Source organism: Portunus trituberculatus, chromosome 19, assembly GCF_017591435.1.
Source record: "Portunus trituberculatus isolate SZX2019 chromosome 19, ASM1759143v1, whole genome shotgun sequence".
Lineage (NCBI taxonomy): Eukaryota > Metazoa > Arthropoda > Malacostraca > Decapoda > Portunidae > Portunus > Portunus trituberculatus.
The window spans coordinates 8,127,527-8,143,872 of record NC_059273.1 but is presented as its reverse complement, the minus strand read 5'-3'; the positions used below and the strand labels follow the sequence as shown (position 1 = coordinate 8,143,872).

General features: G+C 42.0%; 1 long non-coding RNA gene across 1 annotated transcript in view; it reads right to left on the bottom strand.

Moving 5' to 3' along the window:
- The window catches only part of LOC123506262, an 88,576-nt gene extending 73,542 nt beyond the window's left edge, over positions 1 to 15,034 (bottom strand). Inside the window, exon 1 of the long non-coding RNA XR_006675391.1 lies at positions 14,917 to 15,034. This is a non-coding gene — a long non-coding RNA (uncharacterized LOC123506262). The remainder of the gene's footprint in view (positions 1 to 14,916) is intronic.
- Between the last annotated feature and the right edge of the window lie 1,312 nt (positions 15,035 to 16,346).

The window sequence follows — 16,346 nt, the reverse complement described above, 5'->3', positions numbered from 1 at the left end:
GGTGGAAGTTGCCAGAAAAGAGAGAGAGAGAGAGAGAGAGAGAGAGAGAGAGAGAGAGAGAGAGAGAGAGAGAGAGAGAGAGAGAGAGAGAGAGAGAGCACAAAGAGACAGAAAGACAGACAGAGACAGACACAAAGAAAAAGAAAGACAGAGACAGAGACAGACACACGGAGAGACAGAGGGACTAAAAACAGCACCTAGACCATAAAAATAATAGAATTTAACACCACTTCGAGACACATGCACACAATCTACATCCCTTCCAGCACCACCACCAGGTCCGTCCCATCAATCCCATCAATCCATCCACTACCAATCTTTTCCTCCAAAGCACACTGAATACACACGTTTCCCAAAGCTCATGCTCCCACAAGGCCTGCGCTCTTCATTTGTCGGTCGATACTTGCTAAATATAAACCACTCCCTCTGTGTTTGTCGGGAATGTGTCGCTGGGTTATGGTGGCAGCGTGAATTCCCTAGAGTTAAGCATATTTTGAAATGTGAAATTGTGCCCCCAGAGATGTTCCCGGTTCAGCCAGTTACGAATATTTGAAAATGGTTAAATGTTTAGCAGTGTTTTCCCTCTTCCGGGTTGGAGATAAGGGAATAGTATTTTCAAGCTCTTTTCTAGTCTCATCTCGTCATTCAGCGGGTTTTTGTGGGTGTTGTTAGGGTATTCTAGGATGTGTCCGTCAAGTGATGGTCTAATAGGGGTTATACAGCATTATTAGGAAAAGAACAAAGAATGATCACTGACTAAGGTAGAATAAAAGTCTTGGTGATATTCTTTGTCGTTATATCCAGTGTAAGAGTTAACCAGTACTCTCAGTCATTCATACCTTTCTCTGGTAAACTCTGGAACTCCCTATCTGCTTCTGTATTTCTACCTTCCCATGACTTGACTTCATTTAAGAGGGAGGTTTCAAGACATTTATCCCTTTATTTTTTGTTAACTCTCTCGGACCTGCAAGGGAGACTGGCAACTTAGTGGGGTTTTCTTTGTTTTATGTTGCCCTTGGCCAACTTTTCCCTCTTACATAAAAAAAATCAATAACTTGGCTGTGGGGAACAAAATGAATTAACTAGAATGATCACACTCGTCACACACACACACACACACACACACACACAGACACGAGTGGGCAGTGTTCACTACTCACGCCTTGATTTGATAGTGATAGCGATCTTGTACAGCAACATTCCAGTGACTCGTTGCGCCAATGACCATAACTGTTAAGGCAATGGCGAACCGATCGAGTCTCTATTACCGACATCCAAATTATACAGTGTAGCGGCAATAGCCGGGTTTTAGGGAGTGTTGCAGGGCTTCACATATCCAGCGGCTCCAGCACCAGGGTTGTCTCACTACTCACGCCTAGTCCCGACGCTGGAGTGGTGACGTGTGATAAGGGAAGGCTGTGAAAGACGGTCCGTAACATTCACACCAGATGAACAGACATTCAGACAAGTTGGAAGAGAGAGGTGGAGGGAAACATAGATGTAAAGTGTTGAGTTTTCATCTTCCACATGTGTTTCCCTCCACCTCCGGCCTCATTCATACCAGGTGTAAAGTTATTAGTTCATGCTGAGTACCGTTATTTTTAGTACAGTTTCTCACTAGTCAAAGTTGAATTGCGTGTTGGTTCACATTGTTCTTCGTTTCTCACCGCCACAGTGTTACAAAAATGCTTAACCCCTTCAGTAACTTGACGCGTTTCCATATTCGTTCTGCTTACTCTTTGGTGATTTTATATATCTTCAGAAACTCATCTGGGGGATTAAAATAGTGATAACTCTGGCTGTTAATCTCCTGAGCGCCACAAATCTTTCCCATTGTAAATAAAATCGCCTAATCGCACACAAATTTCAAGGTAAAATGTGTCCCAGTATTGAAGGGGTTAAGAAGGGCTATCACACTGGTATCTTCTGCATAGTTCGTTCTTCATGCTGGGGAGTGAATTAGCACTATAGTTTCTCACTGTCAAGGAGAGACCGAATCCCTTTTACCGGGACACATTTCTACCTTGAAATTTGTGTACGGTTAGACCATTTTATTGACATTAGGAAGGGTCTATGGAGGTCAGAAGATTAATGGCCACAGTGTTTACTATTGTAATCCCCACATAAGTTTCTGAAGCTGTATAAAATCACCTAAATCGTTAACAGAATGCATATGGAAACTTGGCATGATACTAAGAGCTTAACTGCGTGCATACCTCGCTACTTCTTAATATTCTTTGTTTATCGCAACCGCAGCCTAAGGGAATATTAGTAATTAATTCCTTATCACAGTGTATAGTACCTTCCCTTCAGAGGATAAGGCAGCCGGTGGAGATACGAGTAGGTTGCAAGGCGCTATGCAATATTTGTGTTGTATTAGTACACCTCACATGTTGCCCTTCTCACCACCCCGAGAGGAAAGAGAACTCACTTATAGAGCGACTGACTTGATTTCATCTGTGGCGCGAGAATAAATATATTTCTCTGCCATCGAGTGGAAAAGGAAGACACCCCTTCGCTCCCTCATAAATGTAACTTGTCACGGATTTTGTTGGGATAAATGCAATCACCACACCGCATGTCTCGCCGCCTTCCCCTCAAGCAGCACGCGCCGCGCCTTATGCAGGGACGCTAATTGAGTTGTGCATGCTCTCTGGGAGGCATTTTGGCGTATTCAGAGGAAAATTTGTCTCACATCATACAAGGCAAGGCAATATTTGTTATTTATTCATCTATTTATTTGTTTATTTACCTATTTATTTATTTATTTATTTATTAGAGAGAGAGAGAGAGAGAGAGAGAGAGAGAGAGAGAGAGAGAGAGAGAGAGAGAGAGAGAGAGAGAGAGAGAGAGATTCATCTCAACAAAACAAGGAATAACATAACAATAGTCAAGACATACAGGGGTCGACGCTCCCTTCCTTACCCAGGGTGAGGCGGCGGCCACCTGCCAACAAGACTGCTCGTAACCTTGAAAGTCGACATTTTCCTCACATAATAGCCTCCTCCCTTCCCTCCCTCCCTCCCTCCCTCCCTTCCTGAGATACTCGTAGAAGCTCTCAAGAATAAGTTCCTGCTGCGGCAAGCATTATATTCCTGTTCATCATAGTGAATATTTCCCTCAGACATATCTTTCACCAACCCACAACGAGTTAGCATAAATACCTGAAATTCACTCATATTTTTCATCCTTTACAACATTGAGGAAGGACTTTCCCTCATGAATTTAAACCCAATGATCAATAAACATTAGGCAAAACACACGCCGTCAGCACCACTACTGGCCCCCCCACAAGCCTGCCAGCCCTCCCAGCAGGCCACGGCGGGGTCCCCAGGCGCCACAACCCGGAAACCTCTATTCCTGGCGCTGTTCTGGGCCGAGCTGCTCCACTGTCAAGAAAACACCGCCACCGTCACCTCTCTTATCACCTCATCAATTCTCGTGCACCTTCCGCCGCCAGGCATAAGGTTCTTTTTCCTCCGTTCACATCAATCACTCATTCCATCGGCAGACGCGGCGTGTCACCCATTTGCTCTGTGTTTTACAGCGAAGCCTCTAGGATGGGAGTTATCTTTTCTCGTTCTGTGTCTTCTTAAAATATTTCAATTGTCTTGGTCTCCGGTTACAAATGGATTGGAAACTATAGATCTACTTAATACGTGAGACATTAACTCCTTCAGTACCATGACACATTCTCATATTCATTTTGCTTACTATTTGATGATTTTATGTGGCTTCAGAAACTTATGTGGGTGGGATTAGAATAGTGAAGACTCTGGCCATTAATTTTCTGACCTCCATAGACCCTTTCTAATGTAAAGGAAATGGTCTAACCATACACAAACTCATGGTAAAAATGCGTCCCAGTACTTAAGGGATTAAACTAACCTTTTCACTGCACTGCTAGCTTTTATTGCCAAGTAGACCACTTGAACCAGTTGAACCATAAAGAGAAAGTTTGTACTGATGAAGAAAAAAATATACTCTTGGACAATAGAAGTGTTTACGAGAGGATGGCATAGCATTGTCCTGAGACGATCACAAAGCAGCGTCTTAAAGGTGAATAATAGGGAGTCTTAAAGCTGTAAGTCTCCATGTGAAAAGTCGCCCCGTATTAAATGGAATTCTTTCAACCTCTTATATAAATGACACTCTTACTGTCTGTTAGATAAGGTATCCGTGCTGCTCCAGAGTGACATCCAACCGGCGATAAATTGCTCCACTTCATAATTCATCCTCAAATTTGAAGAGCAGGCGGAACACTCGGCCGCTGGATGACGCACGAGGCAATGACTCTCTCCGGCAACAGACCGCGCAAGTTATGTTGCCTCTGAGCGGCAGGCGTTCGCCACTGAAGCAAGACAGTCTCCCGCGACACAGGAAATTCCTCCCCACGAACCTTTTCGCTTCGGACATTCCCAGAAAGAGACCCACTGAGAGTTCCAGGCCATAAAAGAAGGTTAAAAAGGATCACTCTAATTAGAGAATAAGTGTGTCTAAACCTTGAAAGAGTTGATGTATTAGATAAAGGGAAATATAGAGCCAGGCAATGAGTTATCAGTATCTTAACACTTTCCACCGGCGAGCACTTCACAGGTATGGACGAGGAGTTAGTTATCTGTGGTAATTGCAGAACGCGCCACGTAAAACTTGCATTGATAGACTCACATTCCTATACAAATATTTAAAAAGAATTTCCATGTAATTATATCCGCCTGCATGCAAATATTTACTGAATACGATAGAAAGTCTCTCTCTCTCTCTCTCTCTCTGGAATATTCACAAAATTGTGTAGAAATAAAGAAGAAAGTTACGCACCATTTTCTATTCAAAGCAGAAAAAAACCCTTGATACTTTCAGAGTGAGGAAAATATTCTCTGTCTGTTTCTGGTGAACCTAATTTACAATTTGTTACTTTTCTACACTTTTCTGTCTCCATTTTTACGGGAAACGAATAAAGGAGAGTGTTGGGGGCAGGTTTCTTTCACCTTGCCAGCGACGTACACCACCTCTCTTTGTTCCTTCTGCCTCCCCTTGCTGTATGTGTGTATATTTTTTTTACTATTCTATCAAACTATTTTATTTTGAGTTAATTACTATCATGATCATCTTTTTTTTGGCTCTATTATGGACCACAACCTAATTACCCAAATTATAGTGCATTATTCTGTATTTTTGTGGTCAATAAATCTATCTATCTATCTGTGTATATTGCTTCCCCTTTTCTGTGTATCTGATCCTCTCTTGTCCCTTCATCTAATGCGTTTGGCTCCCCCTGCTGTGTCTAACTCCCTCCTACCTCCCCCCCGCTGTGTCTCGCCCATGTTAATAATAAAAATCAAATCACCACCCACCCGCTATACGAACTTGAGTTTTACCTCCATAGTCCTTTGTTAGCATTGAGAGCACTGGTGAAAAATGACAGCACAGACAAAGGGAAGCAAAGGAAGAAGGTTAAATTTGTCAGATTTTTCACTCCTTGGTTACAGAACTATCAGAAGACTAGTGAAAAAATTCAATAAAATAAATGAATAAAAGTGTCAATTTGCTGATGATTATTGAGAGAGAGAGAGAGAGAGAGAGAGAGAGAGAGAGAGAGAGAGAGAGAGAGAGAGAGAGAGAGAGAGAGAGAGAGAGAGAGAGAGAGAGAAATGAGACAGAGACAGAGAGAAAGAAAGAAAGACAGAAAAACAGAAAAACAGAAAGAGGGCAGTCAGAGAGTACCGTTTAAAAGGCAAAACTCCTGACCAATAACGAGAGAGAGAGAGAGAGAGAGAGAGAGAGAGAGAGAGAGAGAGAGAGAGAGAGAGAGAGAGAGAGAGAGAGAGAGAGAGAGAGAGAGAGAGAGAGAGAGAGAGAGAGAGAGTACCGTTTGACTAACAAGGAAAAGAGAGTAAAGAGAGAGAGAGAGGTGACGGACAGGACCAGGCAGGCTCCTCACCCCCAGAGGGAAGAAGGGCTCGTGGTGGGACGCTCTATAAAGGTTTACGAGCTGACGACACGATTTGGTCCCAGGTTTTGCAGTCGTTTGGTGACCTCCGGGATGTACTTGTTCAGGACGTGCATGGGGACGGTGGGGCATGAGATTGACTTGGGTGATGTTATATGATGTGATGTGATGTGCTGTGATGTGGTGTGATGTGATGTGAGATGTGCGCTTTGTTTCTGTCTGTCTGTCTTTCTATCTGTGTGTCTGTCTGTGTGTCTATCTGTCTCTCTCTCTCTCTCTCTCTCTCTCTAATTAATATGAAATAGCATCTAACCACTCATGTAAATCGCAAAGGTCTTTATTACAGAGTCACGTGAAAAATTTAATACAACGCTCTCACTTATTTCGTCTATGTACAATTCAGTTTCCAGTCTTCTCTTTTAATCAAGGCTCGCGAGGTTTTTTCGGTACAGCGGATTCTCCTTCTTTTCTTTCCCCAGGATGACCCTCTGAGCCTCGGATGCTTCTCAGGCCAGCGGTGTTTCCAGGTTCAAAAGGCTCAAAAGATTCGTCCCTCGTTGTCTCGGGTTACCAGCAGCAGCTATCTCGAGGTTGTCTCTTACTCCACCGAGGTAAGAACTGGTGTGGTTTGCGCATCTTACGTGTACGGTATCTCGTCTGCCTTCCTTTGTTGATTTGTCTATTGATGAAAGTAATTTCGTATCGTGTTTAGCTGACGAGGTTTATATTTCTTATTCTCTGCCTTGTTATGCTTCCTTCTTTCACTCATCTACCAATCTGAGTCATTTCGTATTGTCTTTGCTGTTTAACTTGTGTGATTCATGTGTCTTGTACGTTCTCTTCCTTCCATATATCCTTAAATAACCAAAAAAACCCACACCAAGTATTTATTCATCTCATAATTCTTTCACTTAAAATGTAACATATTAGTCTTGGCCAATCCCTGACTCAAACCAGGCTAGTGTTGAAGGGAGTGTTGAGGCGCGTGGTGCCATTGGGAGCCAGACCGGCGCGAGGCGGCACCAGGCGTGACGTTGGCACACAAGGGAACGCGTTTTCATTGAACATGTCATGCCCGGAGAACAACAAACAATGAGAGAGAGAGAGAGAGAGAGAGAGAGAGAGAGAGAGAGAGAGAGAGAGAGAGAGAGAGAGAGAGAGAGAGAGAGAGAGAGAACATTTTAAAAACAGTAGAGGAAAATGTTTACTATGCCATCAGTGCAAAAATAACAAATAGTTTGGCACTGGACACGATCCAAAAATTTTTGTCAATTTTGGAACTGATTCAATTGAGCATTTCATCAACTGCTGAAAAAAAGATGAAATAAAGCCAATGTAAATTGTCTGGCTTTTGAATATTGCAGTAGGGCGCCATGAAAGCAGACACACACACACACACACACACACACACACACACACACACACACACACACACACACACACACACACACACACACACACACACACACACACACACACACACACACACACACACACACACTGCAAGAAATTAAGAACAAGTAACACAGGAAAACCCACAGGAAAAGACTGCCTCGTTAACTACGCCAGGTAATAACACAGGTAAGCAGGCCGGTAAGGAAGGCTCAGCTGGGACAGGAGGATCAGGCACCACGACACCACAGTAAGAACAGTCCATGAAGAGCTACAGCACCACGGGGACTGAACCTGAACCTGGCCCTAAGTGTGGGTAGTGTTGGTTCAAACTTGTCAGAAGAAGATAAACAGTTCATTATCTAAAGTCTATTTTCTATATAAGCGGGAACACCGGCCAAGGGAAAAAAAAAAAAATAAATTGCAAAAAAAAGTCCCACTGAGGTGCTGGCCTTTAAAGAAGATGAATAAAAATATAGTTACAAGGAGACTCCGAGGACGATATATGAGCCTTTTTTTTTTTTTTTTCATTTGAAGAGTTTAACGTGACTTTTTTCATCATGTGTTTAAGTGTTTCTCTCTTACTATGAATATTATGAGTTTTTTTTTCTTTTGAGAAGGATCGAGAGTGTATAGCAATTTAGATGCAATTAAGGAGAGAGAGAAAAAAACATTGAAAAAGCAGAAATTTAGTGTTATATGACTTGCTATTTGCCCGAGACTGTACATGCTAATTCTTTTCCCTCTCTCTCTCTCTCTCTCTCTCTCTCTCTCTCTCTCTCTCTCTCTCTCTCTCTCTCTCTCACACACACAAACACAAAACTCACTGACATTGTTGGACTTATGTAGTGACTTTCTCTTTCCCTTCAAAAATGCACCACTACCACCACCATCACCACCACCACATGAGCGAAGCGTATATTCATCTGCATTCCCGCGTGAAGAATTACTGACCTCTGAATAATAATGTGAAAAACAGAAGCTAAAGGGTTTTCCATTATTTCTAAACCCAAAAATATTAAATACATGTTTGTTTTTTTGTGCGTCTGTGCGTGTTTTTTTAATATGTTCAATGTTTTTCTTACTCTCTTTTTGTCTTTTAAGAGAGAGAGAGAGAGAGAGAGAGAGAGAGAGAGAGAGAGAGAGAGTACGTGGTGGGTCGCACGCTTTCGCAAAATATTTTTCACGTCTACAGTATACAAATGGTTACACACACACACACACACACACACACACACACACACACACACACACACACACACACACACACACACACACACACACACACACACACACACACACACACACACACACACACACACACACACAACATGGAGAACAAATATGGGAAAAATTCTACTAAAACGTACATTGGCATAGACACACGTACTGATTTCCACCTATCCTTCCCTCCCACACACACACACACACACACACACACACACACACACACACACACACCTCCAGTAAGTTGTTTTGTCTAAAATCAGCCAGAAGCAGCAGTAGCCAAACCTAACCTATCATAAAATAACGTAACTTTATCTTAACTAACGTAACCCTATCTTACTTAATCTTATATAACCTAACCTAACCTAACCTTCACCAAATATAACCTAACGTAACTTCACCTAACCTAATCATTCCTTCGCCAGCCAACCAATCAACCAGCCACCCAGCCAGCCAACCATTCAGTCAGACAGATAGACAGACAGGCAGACAAGCAGAGACAGATCACCTTTCCTCTTGCTGGCAGTGGTTTACCGCCCCAACGCTCTCTGGTGAGGTGTAATCTCCCTGTGTTATCACCAGAATATTTCTCCTCGGTGTCAGGAGCTGGAATATATATTAGAGAAGGTGAGGGTAATTAGCGAAGTATTTCACCCAAGCCACCTGCACTACCCACATGTGTCGCCAGGTGAAGTGTGACCAGGTGCTAACGAGCCTTGCCGAATAATTTATGTGGGACAGTAAAAATTAGTAGGCGGAGAGGAGCATTCCCTGGTGGTTGTTTCACTGCACTCTGGCCTGATAAATTCCTTGTGAGTGACGCGTTAAATAATTTACCTGCCGCAGTGATGAAGGTGAGTCAGGAGAGCGAGAGTCATTGTTGATTTTGTTATTGATGTTAATTTCATGTCTACTATAGCTATACATTGTTGGTTTTGTTGTCAGTGGTGATGGTAAGCGGTGGTGGTGATATTGGGTGGTGGGTGGGATGACAAATGGTGGCAGCGGAGGGGATAGCAGAGGTGACGGTGATGATAAGCCACTGATAATGATAGTTAGGATGAATAAACAATGATCTTTCCAATCTGCAAGGGAACTAACAACGAAGTGAGCCTTTTTAAATTTTGACAAGAGGAGGTTGTGGAGGTGATAACAGAGGTGACGTTGATGATAAGCCAGTTAATGATAGTTAGGAAGAGAAAAAAACAACATTAGTATAGTATAAGTAAGGCTAACTCTTTCGAATCTGCAAAGGGAGTGCCAAAGAAGTTAGCTTTTTTCCATTTTTTACAAGTGGAGGTTGTGGAGGTGTTAACAGGGATGGCAATGGTGATAAGCCAGTGATAATGATAGTTAGGATGAGAAAACAACAACAAAAGTATAGTATAAGTAAGGCTAATTCTTTTAGACCTGCAAGGGGACTGATAACGAAGTGGGCCTTTTTTATATTTTTGTTGCCCTTGGCCAGCTTTTCACTTTTACTTTTCAAATGGCAGTAAAAATCAAGATAGTGACTTCCTAATAAACACCAAAGCTTTCCTCATCATTTGAGGATTCTAACTCAAGCGGAAACGATCCTGATGAACAAAATACGATGAATCAGAAAGAAAGTGGGGAATCTTGTAGCCTGAGGACACATCAAGTACATTACCACCTTTCCTACAACACTATCTACCAACAAACAGAAAGCGGTGCATAAATATCAACCCTTTCACTGCAATATACAATTCACAACACTAACACCAATACGTAGAATTTCAGCAAACATCTACTAGAAAAGAGGGGACAAAAAAACAAGATAGATAATGTAGTTTCTGGGTAGTACAATGAAAATAGTTGTAGATAAGATAAGGTGTCAGAGTGATCAGTGATTAACCCTTCAGTACCATAACCTATTTTCATATTAATTCCGGTTACTAATTGGTGATTTTATACAGCTTCAGAAACTTGTGTGAGGATATAAACAGTGAAGACTCTGGCCATTAATCTTCTGACCTCCATAGACCTTTCTTAATGTCAATAAAATCGTCTAATCATACCCGTAACTCAAGGTAAGAATGCGTCCCAATACTGAAGGGGTTAAGGATAGGTATGGCAAATAGCATCGAGAAGGTTACGCGTCACACTATTGGAAAACTAAAAGGCAATTATAAAACACACTCTACCAAACCTATACAGCACGTTCAATCACGGAGAGTTTTATTTATTCTTTTTTCCAGGGACAACATGAGTGTATACAGCATTTCCATATTACTCATAAAGGGAACACGAATATTTTAGCATTTATTACAAGGCAGCACTTCAATGTCAAAACTGCATCAATATCCGGATCTGAACGTATTCCGCTGCTGGTATTTCGCGGTGACTCTTATATGGCAATGGTGTGAAGTTTTTCATTTATTTATTTATCTATTCATTTATGTATCTATTTGTATTTCGAATCATTTGTTTTTCGTCACTCTATATTGACAAAATCTCCTCCTTTTCCTTATCATCATCTCTTTTCCTTCTTCTCTCCATCTTCTTCCTTTCTTTCAACCGTTACCTCCACACGTGTCATCAACTCTCTCTTTCTCTCTCTCTCCCTCTCTCTCTGTCCCACTATTTTTCCCCACGCGGCCGATGACACCCCAGAATTAATGCAAAAGGGGTAAAAACTGCTAATAATCTTATCTTTCTTTATTGCCTTAATGAGGTGTTGGGGTATTTTTCTCTCATCCTCTGAAGAGCTTGACTGACGTGGATTTTGGGGGTAAAGAAAGGCTGGTCTTAATTTCCCCAGAGAGCAGGCAAGCTGAGGGGATGGGTGGGTGGGGAGAGGAGAGAAGGGGAGGGGAGGGCATTGGAAGAGGAGAGGACGGTAGAGGAGACGTGGGGAGATCAGGCACAGCAGCTTCACCTCATCATTATTATACTGTCATTATTATCATCGTCATGGAGAGAGAGAGAGAGAGAGAGAGAGAGAGAGAGAGAGAGAGAGAGAGAGAATCTGGTTTGCGTATGTAGTGCAACAAAAACTACAAATAAGCACAATGAAGGCCCTATCTAGCACTGTGTTTACCGATTCCTGTCCATTTAACTTTTCCTGGTGTGTTATGAATCTTTGAGTTAAATTGCCAAGTTTAATAAGGTGACTGTCGGTAGATGGAAGTATTCAAACTGAGGGAGAATGACAAATACACTGCCAATACACGAGTCATGTGAGGAGTGTAATGTATAGATGGATATATTAGAAAATGAAAACGTTGATGGCAGACGGGAAAAAAGTGATAGGATGGAGTTGATATAGATATAAAAAAAAACCACTGACTACCTGTAGATTGGGGATACACTCGACAATCACCACAGCCATTCATAACAGAAATGAAATAAACGCCACATATGGGAATCTTTTAAAAGTGAAATAAAAGTCTGATTTTGACCGGAAAGATGCGATGCGATGGCCAGCACACGGCTTCACTCCAAATAGAAATGTAATATTCCTGGAATTTTAATAGTTAGAGATTCGCAGGGTTATGAAAAGAGTATTTTTGGGCGATTTACCTATAGAGAATGTTAACTATTTTTTTTTTTTTCAGAGGAAGGAGAGTCGTGGTGATGGTGTCCAGTTGCTGATCGGATACTTATAGGTGTAAGAATTTATGTTAAGGTTGAATGTCTAGCCAGCGTGTGCAGGAAGGACCTATGAACCTTGAAAGAAAAGCAAAATATTCTGGTTATTTTTTCTCATCTATAAACAAGTATCTATGATTTATTGGCGCCTCTACACACACACACACACACACACACACACACACACACACACTCTCTCTCTCTCTCTCTCTCTCACGCAGGCAAACTGGTGAGCACACACACACACACACACACACACACACACACACACACATACTGCTAACAAGTAACACAAAGTGGTCTGCGGGACTCAATGGGCCCGAAGCTTCACACTCCTCGGTCTCATCTCGCGGGAATTCCTCAAGCGTGGAAGAGGATTGCCGCGGAAAGATGGACCGTGCAAGGCGATTCTCTCCTTCCCCACGTGTGGAGTCCGAAAAAGCAGTGTAATAATGCTTCGTTACATCGTCTGGAGAGAGAGAGTGAGAGAGCGAGAGAGGCTTAACGAAACACACTCCGATACGGCGAGGACTCAAAACTTGCTTCCAAAGATAATCCGATTCGTGCGGGTTTTAAATGATTTTTGTTTACCTTGTTATCGGAGGACGAACTTGGCAGATTTCACGAGAGGGAAGACGGTTTATATGAGGCGGAGAGAAAATATCCTGGCAACCTTTCCGAAACTCGTTCGCTGATGAGTCTGAGTAATTAAAACGTCAAAATAGAGGATATGAGGACGTCTGAGGCAAAGCTGGCGGCTCCTCCATGGACTTGTCACGAAATTACTGGGGAATAAAAGCAAGTGTATCAAGGCAAGGGAAGGCAATACTCCACGCTCCATCTGGCCCGCCTGTGCCTGTCTGTCCGTCTGTTGCTGTTCGTCTGGGAGTTTCAATATCTATAGTCCATCTTGTCTGTCTGTGTTCAGTAACTACACCCTAACTTGTCCATCTCTGTCTGCCTCTCTGTGTGTGTCTGTCTGGTGATGTGCGTATATTCCATCTTCTCTGCTTATCTATCCTATCTTTATCTGGACTATTCAATGTGTAGTCGTATGGTGAAGCTTTATTGTTTATCTCTTCGTTGGTTGCTTCTTCTGCCTTCTGTCTTACGTATCTGTCTGTGCGTACGACTTTTTTTTTAATTTATACCATGTGGGCTTTTCAAGGGAATTTATGGGCTAAAGGAGATACTTTTTGGGGTGCCTCTTATCTCAAAGCCCACCTACTAGGAAACCGTTGTCCCGAGTGAGGAAGCCCAATCTACACTCGGACCGTGATCAGGATTTGAACCCGTGCGCTTGGAGACCCCTCGGACCCCAAAGCACGCATGGTTTCACTGTACCACGGCGGCCTTTTGAATGTATATCTAATTACATCACGCTTACCTTGTGTTATGTTGTCTATGTATAACGTTTCGTAGTTGTCTCTACATAATACAATTGCTGTATTACACAAACAAGTTAACTAAAATACTGATAGGACAAAAATACTTAATGTAATGCTATTCAATGAAGCAATTATAATATTAAGACACTAATTAAGCTTGAATCAATTAACTGTTTTACATCCTCCCTCCCTCCCTCCCTCCCTCTCTCTCTCTCTCTCTCTCTCTCTCTCTCTCTCTCTCTCTCTCTCTCTCTCTGCAGTTCCACCCCTTTCACTCACCTATACATTAAAGGCAACCATTCATTCACATCATCCTTTCAAAGGCCGCCACTTCACAATGCGTCTATTACAATATTTCAAGCGGAGAGGAGAATACATGGCCTGTCTTTTTCTCTTTTTTTTCTCTCCCTTCTCTAGATATATTTCGCTCTTCACCTGTCTGCACCTCCGTATGAAAATAATAATAAATATCTCCGTGATGGCGCGAATAAAGTGACGTTTAAACCTTCATGGGCATCATACACAATAAATCATAAGTCGTAAAGACACACACACGAAAAATATTCAAGCTCACACTCTCCCATGACGGGGCGAGGAGTGATGGGGCGGAAATGGCGGCGGGATGAAGGGCTGGTAATGTTAATGAGGAGAGTGATGGTGATGGTGATGGTGATGGTGGTGGTGGTGGTGATGGTAGTGGTGGTGATATATGATAATAGATAATGATGATGATGATGGTGGTGGTGTTGGTGAAAATGATGTGATGGTAGTGGTAATAGTAGTAGTAGTAGTAGTAGTAGATAGGGAGTACAGTGTGGGAATGGTGCAGGATGATGATAATAATGATGATGATGATGATGATGATGATGGTGATGATGGGTAGTAATAGTAATAGCATTAGATAAGAAGTACAGTGTGGGAATGGTGCGGTTAATGTAATGGTGAAGAGAAGAATAATGAACTGGTGATGAAAGTCGGTATTTCTGATTCATTATTCAAAGTAAATGACTAGAAAACACGTAACTTATCGCGCTACGTTGTGAGTAGTGAGTGAGTTGTGGATATTATGGTCGGCATAATGAACGTTACTTCCCCCGTCACTTATTACTAATTTCGTATCCGTAGATCTTCAAATTAACTTCACTTATTGTAACCAAGAATAAGAAATATGTATTCAGTCTTGAAAAATAAATCAAAATACTTAGATGAAATGTTAGATGTGACGGTGTGGCAACTCTGGATCCCGCGGCCCAGCAGAGTTGCCGCTGTTGGGTTGCGAAGGAGTCAACAAAAAAAAAAAAAAAAAAAAAAAAAAAAAATATACATTGACATGCACTCTTTACTTACTCAACATATTGGGTGGGCCACTGGAGACAGGTTCAGGTGGTAACTCTGTGGTTGTATCCACTTTGACCACAAGTAAGTATTCCAGACTACACACAGTAAGACGAGCAAGTGCACCACACACTGAGCACTGAACACTGAGCAGGCCAGACTGACAAGTGACAACTGAGGCGAGAGTACCAACTGAACCGAATCATGTGACTGTTTCGAATCTGTTTTGATAATTAAACTGTATAGTATCTTAGAGTTTAGAGAATTAGAATTTGGGCAAAAAACGAACTAAACAGGAATGTGAATCAAAATTGCATTAATCAAGATTTCGCTAATATCAAAATGACTTGGGATAAGAAGTAAATATTAACGTAAACAACAAACTATGCCAACGAACCAAGGAAAATAACATAATCTAAATGTACATTGATTATTTCACCTTGAAGTAAGAAGTACCCAAAAATACATTCTTAAGCCCATGAATTCCCGTGAAAAACCCTCACTGTATGAAAAGTAAACAGTGAATAAAACAAACTACTCAACTACATATGGAGTAAGTTAACACACACACACACACACACACACACACACACACTGAATCATCCATCCACCACTCTACCCTCCATTTCTCTCCACATGATCACCACCTCGCGTGTGTGCTTCCCGTTTTCCTTTTCCTTGAGGAGAGATTACAGAGGTATTCGTTGTAACAATTGTCTTTCTTCTCTAAAGTTAAACACACACTTTCTCCATCCCCTACTCCCCTTAGCCCCGCCTCCCTCTCCCTCCCTCCCCCTCCCTCTCTCTCTTGCTGTGTGTTGATGCTCCTCTTCTCACTTCACTACGCCGTAAGAGTGAGATGTAATACGTTCAATTAGAAGTGAGACGCAAGAATCAGCAGTGCAAGACGCCAGATGATAAAAGACCAGGATACAAGAGCCTCCCCTTGAAACACTACAGAACACGGAGGGGAAAAATGACCAGCACATGTTTATTTTCCACTGACGTATGATGCTATTTTCCTCCTTTCCTTCCGATATTCATTCCCTGTGCTTGCCTCGTCCCGATATTCATGTGATTGGCTAATATGATCTATACTCCCCATTCCCTCCTTGTCCAGTAACAATTAGGTAGAAGGGACGGGTCAGGCTTTTATTACGTGTACTATTGACAATCCATTACCTCGCAGTGGATAAAGTAAAGGTGATGGGTAATGGAATGCTAATGGGGTGAATAAATTAAGGTGGGAAGGTACAGTGTATGGTATAGAAAAGGTTTGTTACTTGTACATATCGTTTGTTTCATTGTATTCATGTATTTATGAGCATTGATGAATGGATACAAAGCAGAAAGTGAATAGTAAGGATGTATGTCTCTCTCTCTCTCTCTCTCTCTCTCTGCCAATAAACCAACAGTGTGAGGTGTTATAATGGCATTTTCTA